Source organism: Eucalyptus grandis, chromosome 1 (genome assembly GCF_016545825.1).
Source record: "Eucalyptus grandis isolate ANBG69807.140 chromosome 1, ASM1654582v1, whole genome shotgun sequence".
Lineage (NCBI taxonomy): Eukaryota > Viridiplantae > Streptophyta > Magnoliopsida > Myrtales > Myrtaceae > Eucalyptus > Eucalyptus grandis.
In genome coordinates this window covers 35,895,034-35,903,269 of record NC_052612.1, presented here as the reverse complement: position 1 = coordinate 35,903,269, position 8,236 = coordinate 35,895,034, and the positions used below count along the sequence as shown (strand labels likewise).

At 38.2% G+C, this 8,236-nt stretch overlaps 1 pseudogene; it reads right to left on the bottom strand.

Annotated features, from left to right (window-relative positions):
• Positions 1-1,156: 1,156 nt before the first annotated feature.
• Positions 1,157-4,342, bottom strand: LOC104439658 (annotated as a pseudogene).
• Between the last annotated feature and the right edge of the window lie 3,894 nt (positions 4,343-8,236).

The following is an 8,236-nucleotide window of genomic DNA, read 5'->3' as shown; positions in this document are numbered from 1 at the left end:
TTGAAAGAATCGAATAATTCTTTGTATTTCATGAACAAAGGCAATACATTTCTCTGAGAGCTCAATCACACACCTTCTGTATCTATCTCTCTCCACTTTTTATATCAACGCAAGAATACAAAAATGAAGTAGAGAAAGACGACAACAGAATTTAACAGATTCTGTTATGTTTGTAAAAACTGAATAACTGTTCTCTAATAATAACGCACGTGTACAAGAACACTTGGAGCTCTGAGCTGTGTTTCCAGTAGAGGTCAGAGTCGAGCTTCTGACTTCACGCATAAATCTATTCTTCGCAACAGCTCCATGTTCACGCATAGACGGCGTAGCTATCATCACTCTTGCAGCAATACAGTCTTCAACCTTTGGTTCTTTATCCTTCTTTACTTCCACAAGCTCTGTTTCGAACTCTGTTTTATTATGCTTCTGTTCCTTAACAATGGTGAATTGTGGGGTCCTATCCATAAGCAGTTACCATTTGGCTTCATCTTTATTCCTGCAATCTTTATCGATTTCATGATCAACTGGCATCTTTCCTTTGCACTATCGATTTCCAGCTTGCACCGATTCTAATTTATCGATAACAGCCATCCGTCTTTGTTATTGACTTGTGATGGTAGTATGCACCTGATTTGTCGACGACACACCAAAAGCTTTATCCTAACTCGGATGTTTTTGGAACGAGTGAAGACACTTTTCAGGATACTTTCTAGATAGTTACATTCTTATTATTGTGCAAACGGTTTCAATGAAAGTATTGACTTTAAGATATAATGTCTCACGTAGGAATACAATAACGTAGTCCCCTTTTTTTTTAGGTCTGTAGAATAATGAATTTCAAAGTTTTTTTTGATTATGAATTCAAAACCCAAAGAACGTTATAGAAAGATAGCAGTATTGTTGGAGAAGAACACAAAACTCGGTCCAATCTAATCAATCGACATTTCAACCTTTCAAAATAGCCTCGCACTGTTCTGGACGTTGGAGGATCTTTGTAACACCGTTTCAATGAAACTCAATGGTAGAAGAGAACTTTCTGTACAGCCACCGTTTCAAATTGGCATTGAACCAGCGTCGGTCAAAGTCGATCGATTTTATTTTTTATTTTTTATTTTCTCCTCTATATTCCTTTTCTTTTCAATTTTTATCCAGTACAAACAGCTAAATATTCAACATAATATAAAAATTCGATCGCCACGAATATAATTTGTGATTACATAATCAGCGACCACACAAAGCACGGAATAGCATGTGCTTCTATGCTCAAGCTCATCAATAGACTTCATGTAAAATAGTTTCGACATCTGAGAGCTCACAGAGACATCCCAAAAAACTAAGAAAGACACATAAGATCAAAGGGTCTTTCCATAAGCAAGACCACTGGTCAATAATGCATCCCTAATCAAGGGGCACGGGTTTGTATATAGCTGACACAAGATAGTCCTTGGTATCATTATTGGGAAGGCCGAATCCATCTCCATATCGGTAAAAAGTATGAGAAACTCGTGCCAGGTTTAAACAGGCACCAAGAAAAGGCCTTAATCCGGGAATCGGGTAGTCTTCAAACACGGCTCTATTCATCCACTTCCAGGCCTCACGCACCATATGCATAATGTGTTCTCGCGCGGCCTCTTCCGACGTGCCGGTTTCATTCATGTAGCATTCCAGCGCCTTCAAGTTGTCTCCTCGTGCCAATTCATACTAAGCATGGACAATTATTGTTTGGTTATAAGCATAAATCCAAATACTCATCCCACTTTCGAATCAAAGAAACAAAAAAAGAAGATGTACTCTTTTTTCTTATTAGCCACTATTTACAAGGAGAAGAACAATATAAAAGTAAGTTACCGATGATGTACTGAAATCATTGATGAGTCGAAGCATCTTGCTAGAACAATGCATGATGCTCGGGATTTTCGACACGTAATTAAGTCCCTCTTCCGTCAATTTGTCCGTGGTTAGGAAGTAACTGGCCAACAGCATAACCAGCCCTCCGGCTGAATACGTCGCAACATCCATGTATTCCTTCAGGGTCGGTTTAATGCCCTTGCTGCACCAATGGACCTCCCTTCAGGTACGCCTTGCATTCATCGGCCCACTATAGGATTGAAACTCGGAAAAGTGAGTCGGTGACCAAGTCGAGGGACGTTCTCTTCTCATACTCTTTCGGATTCTCAAACGTTCAAAGTAAAGTCATAACGAAAGTTAGAAGTAGAAAAATGAGCTGACTGACATGGACTAAAAATTACTGGGTAAAAGATTTAGCAAGTTGAAATTACCACTTTCTGCAGGTGAGGGATGGGGTTGATTCCTCGTTCTCTCATTGTCCAATACCCAATTTCATTGGTCGTGTTGTACAAGGCCATGAAACTATCCCTTATTGTTGGAGGAAGCCTATCGATGTCTGTGATGTCCCACCTTAATGAGTTATCACTATTTTAGCAATTTTATGAATTTTACCGTCATTCAATAACAATAATGAAAATTAATGCCAACCATTATTTTATTAGCCCAAACCACCATGATATGTCCAAAGCGCATTGAAGAATATATTTGGCAATATATAATTTTTAGTATTTTTTTCCATCGCATTCATAGACTAATTAATTCCATCTTTTTTCTTGGCAATAATAGTTACAAGGGAAAATGATGACAGTGGTGATACTAGACAAACCTGACAATGAAATCCGTTAAGAGCTCAAGCTCTTCCAGCGTCCCATATACATCATAAACGTCATCGATAAGTGTCACCATACTAGCGATCTTCCCATTCATTTCTCTAAAAGCTGTGTGCTGAGGTTCGAAAACCATAATACTGCTCCAAAAATAGTTTTCCACTAGCCTGTCCCTACAGAAGGTCATCTTGTTCGCCCAAGTTCAACCCACCATCTGAAAAAAATTGTCATATGATAATTAAGTCAATCAAAATGCACTCCCATGCTGCCAGATTGATTGTGTACCTTGCCAGACCGCTGACTTCCTTTCTGTAGATTGATTGCACTAAATTGAAGTCTAATTTAGCCAATCGTAGCAAAGAGGGGATCATGTCTTGCTGTTTCTCGCACATGTCGATGAACCACCGAGCCTCCAACCTGTTTGGCCTCCAGTGGATTGGCATTTCTAATGCATGATCCACTTGGCTCACTAAATTAGTGGGAATTTCATCAAGGTTTAGATCCTTCAGATGCTTGGAAGCAAAGGTCCAAGCTTCATCGAGTATGGTTTCACCTTCCAATACATGAAAAGAAGCTTCATAAAGGCCAAGAAGCCCCTTCACATCTTCATTGAGGGATTCGTTGAATGTGCCTGACTTGCTCATAAACCTTTGAAACACATCTAAAGCAATGGAAGGGTAAATTTTGATGCATCGACATAATTCACAAAAATTAACAGTTGGCAAGTACCTTGTGATACGTTGAATCCATGTTGTCTAAGTAGCCGGAATCGAAGGGAAACGGCATCGAGATCATCCAAAAGTTGAGCAACTTCGGTGTTGTTATAGATGGAACTTAGAGCATTCTTGATCTCTGTCTCAAATTGGTATCCTAGTCCTAGTCTTTGAACCACGTCAATGAACTCGAGCTTGGCCACCGAATTCATCTCCCTGTCGAATTGACCCTTGACTTCTTTCTTCAACCTTTGGGCTTCCTCCGAATATTTATCCTCCTAGCACATGAAAAACTCGGAAAAATGAGAACTTGATCAAAGTCAATGCACAAGCACTGTTGAGCTCTTGCCTTTTTGTTGAAAATATGCCGTTTTGACCAGGTTTATCGATATCTCCTATAGAATATTGCTGTGGGTGGCCGTACATTTGATACTGTGGCAATGGATGAATGTGCAAATTGATTTTACATATCTCGAACGTCATATATAAATCGTATACAGAAGTACACAAGATGTATACATCCATAAATCAGATTCAAAGTACAGTTTGTCCTGTGTTTCCATGCCGTTTTGGGGTTTACGGACTCGTCCCATCAAAGTAAATAGAAATTAGGGAAACGGTGCACTTTGGTCACTAAACATGTCTTTTTTTTTTTTTTTTTTTTTTTTTTTTTTTTTTTATGGGTTTTATGCTCAAAAAACAAAAGAAAATTCATTACCGCGTAATCAACACCGAGTGACTGCACAAAGTCGTAGTCCCAAACGCTAGGTTGCCAATTCGCCGATCGTCTCCCGATCTCTTGAGCTTCAATCTTCAAAGTGCATGTCAGGAATTGAGCACCGGAGGAGGTGGCGGCAAAGGAGGAGCAGAGGTGCCTAAAGAATAAGAGAGAGGGCTGGTTATGGTGAATTGAGGAGGGGAGGAAGCTTGTGGACAATTTCGGAAGGGCCATTGCGAATTTTGTTGCGAGTCACTTAGTATGCTGACCATCCTTTATATAGGGGCTGGTGTGGAGCCCCCCTGACGGAGACGATTTGTAGCTGCTTTTAGAGCAGATTTTTCCTATTTACTCGAGCCATTCTCTAAGCATTGTCATTTATGTACTTTTATTATTTTTTTTTCTGAACCAGCTCCCCACGACACACCATGATTAATTCGGATGAATAAGAACACAGTGCTTCGGAATTAAAGGTGCTAGAATGAATAAAAGACCCATTCTTTGACTCATTTTTACAAGCAGGTTGTACATGGGTTCTTTAAACATTTAAAGGGTAAGGTGAATGAACTTAAAAATTTAAATTTCAATCAGACTGGGTCTTAATGGAAGTTTAGATGAATTATTTTTGTTTCTACATGCAAAAACGTTTTACACATGACGTGTGCAGTGACTAGACTCCTCGCCAATGATGTGTGATGACGTCAACAATACATGGGAAGGAGCTTCGGTGGACGAAGGCACAAGGCGTGGGAACCCAATGGGGGCAGAGGCGCATGAGGGCACTCGTGGCAGCGAATGCTAACAAAATTTTCGAATCTAGCTCATCTAATGATGGTGCTTGTTGTTGCTCAAGACAATCAAAGCCGAAGCTGAATCGGGGGTCTTCTTTTTAAAAATTTATGACACTCAAATAAGTTGAAAAAAAGTTATAATGCTCAACTAAACATAATACATATGGCACTCTAGTAAGCGTTGAATGAAAGTTATGGAACTTGAACTTGTGATTTTCCCGAATTCCAACTATCACAAAATGCCTTGAACTTTCTACTTTCCTTTTTTTTTTTTTTTAAATCAAACTCAGTATCTCAAATTATAAAAACATTCTCTCGTAGACCATCGAGAGAAAAAAAAAGGCAAACATATGAAAGAAAATGAGTGAGGACTCTCCAAATTTCAAGAAGAAACGGTAAGAAAATGTCATAGAACATCTTTGCGACGTTCGGTTAGGAATAAATGCGAAGCACTGTATAAAAAATAGACCGAACGCCGAACGAAATCCTGAGCTTGGAGATCTCTGCACTCAAAGCTAAAGGTCGTTGGCTGTCGATTGAATCTCGTGTAGCAACTGTTTTTGGGAGACACAACCCCTGAAAGAAAAGCCAAATCTAATGCCCCCAAAATTTAGCCGCCCCTAATGGATAGGGCGTCGCTAACACAAAGTTAATATAGGTTTGGTTAGGGTGGCTTTGAATTGTAGGACATCTCTCACATTAGAAACCCTTTCCCCGTACGTGGTGTCCTACAATGCACACAATAGAAAATCTGCTCTAGAGATATAACTTATGCTGGTTGTTGATTATTAAGACTGAGAAATCATAATCAAAACGAGAAGTCGGTGTCCATGAATGAGCTCAATTTTGAGAATTTGTTTCCAAATTCGAGCTAGTGGACAGTGGGTTGGATGGTGATTGGTGATGGTGCACAGCGTGTAGATTCATGCATCCCATGCGCCCTACACATTTATCCATTTGTTAAAATGTCAAGGGAAAAGGTTGCAATACCTCATTGAAATCGTTCATGTCATCATCAACCAAACTCATGATCTTGAGCAACCTACATAGATCACAGGCTGTTTATCATTGCTCAGTATATCACTAATCAACGAGTTTCCATCAATAATTGGAGCTCATTCATGGACACTGACTTCTCGTTTTGATTATGATTTCTCAGTCTTAATAATCAATAAGCTTCCATCAATAATTCGTTGAATTAAAGGATACTATACCAAAGTTATAATCTCGATAGGACGGATCTAGGACAATTGTTATTGTTAGTCTAGTGAAATTACATTATCTACTAATAATAAAGACAATTTCTGTCCAAACTTTCAAACATCTCATCATCGTCAGGCTTGTCCGTTGACGATCATCTGTCTTGTGGCCACGAAACAATGTTTTAAAATTACAATCTATGAACCACCAGTTTGCTTGGAAGCCTGTAACTGCGATAGTGTGGACAACAAAGCCGTCCATTTCACGTGGATCATGCCTAAAAAAGGATACTTCTTTTTAAGTGACCTTCGACATAAATAATTGACTGTATCAAATATGTGAGAGCCACCTAAGGGAGGAGATAAATCTTTTGATTATACAGCATTGTCGTGCTTGAAGAGCATTACAAGAACCCAAGAACCACAAGTTTGCTTGGAAGCCTGTAATTACGACAGCGTGGACCCCAAAGTCGTCCATTTCACGTGGATCATGCCTCAAAAGAAGACTTCCTTTTAAGTGACCTCCGACCTAAATAATTGACTGCATAAAATATGCGAGAGCCACGTAAGGGAGGAGAGAAACGTGTTGATTATACGGCATTGTCATGCTTGAAGAGCGGTACAAAGACGTTCAAGATGTGATTAGTAGATGAAACTTTATATATCTAATGCTTCGAAGATGCGGTTGTCTTTCAACGCGCATTATCCTAATTGATATATCTTACCTGGCAATAGTCTCGTCTACCAAATTAGATCAAAATTCAAGCACTATGAGAAGTGACATAAGATTTTTCTAGTAGCTTGATTTGTGAAACTACTTAGAAATTTCTTATCTACTAATGTTATGCCATGTTTTACTTGTTTTTTAATAGATCAGTTCTTTTTCAATAAGCTATTATTTTTCATATTAAGGGAGAAATTGCTAAAAATTGAATGATTGTCAATCTCAAGAAATATCTAAGTGGAGTATGCCAATTATGCGTGATATTTTGATTGATAAACAAATATTCTAAAAACTGATTACTTTTCATAGTTCGAGCTACTCTAATTTTGGAAACCGGAAGATTTCATTGTATAGGTGAGCAAACCTCCTAAATCTCGGATTCATTGACTTCATCAGCAAGATTTATCTTGTCAACAATTGTCCAATGGATAGCTTGGCCTCTTAAAGATTGTCCAATGAGAAGATTGGTTATTGAAGAGTATAAAAAGAGATCAACAAAGGTCGCAAATGCAATGAGGTCGGAAGTGACAAACAATCGATTAACAGAGAAAGTTTTACATCCTTATATATTGTCTTTTGAGTGAACTAAAAGTGTAATCTTTGGAGAAGTGTATCAATGTTATAGTTTGTACTTAGTTGGGAGATAGTGAGATCTATCCACATCGTTATAAGCTGCGTTAGCTTCGAGATGAAGTGCTTTAGTATAAGTGGCACATATTACTGTAACTACACAAAGATGCCTAGTAAAATCAAGCTAGTAGGCTATTTGTCTAGGTGAGTGAATATAAGCTCACACCAAATCGAACCACTATAGAGCTCTAAATGCATCGTTCTCTATGTTTGTGCTTCTATCTAATACTGTCTGATAGAAGCGCATTATACCAATTGATATCACCTACTCTCGCATATATCAACTCATGACTCATATCTACGCTTCTATCAAACTTGACACTTATAATTCTACAATAATTTGTCAAGTTTCTTGAAAACACCAATTTACTACCTTTAGGTGATATTGTTAGCCATTACAATTGATATTAGAGCTCGGTGCTCATTTTTTGGAAGTGTTATTTGACTTCTTGAGTTAAGGATTTATTATAACTAGCATGGTTTGCATACTGAATGCTTGCCACTAGATTAAAATAAAATGGCGAAAAAGAAGAAAAAGAGCAGCTTCCTTTCATTTGGAATTGCTCACATCATATCGTTGGCTGTGACACCTGAGATGGTCGGTTTGGCGATGCTTAACCACTATATTGGCATTTTCAAGTGAAATATGGATTAGAGGACTTAATTGCATTTGCACTAAAATGTTTAGAATCACATTGGTTCAAATGAAAAGATTAATAATGAATTTAAATTCATATGATGAGTTTAGAAGGTGAAAATGAAATCTTTGATTTGATGCGTTTAATG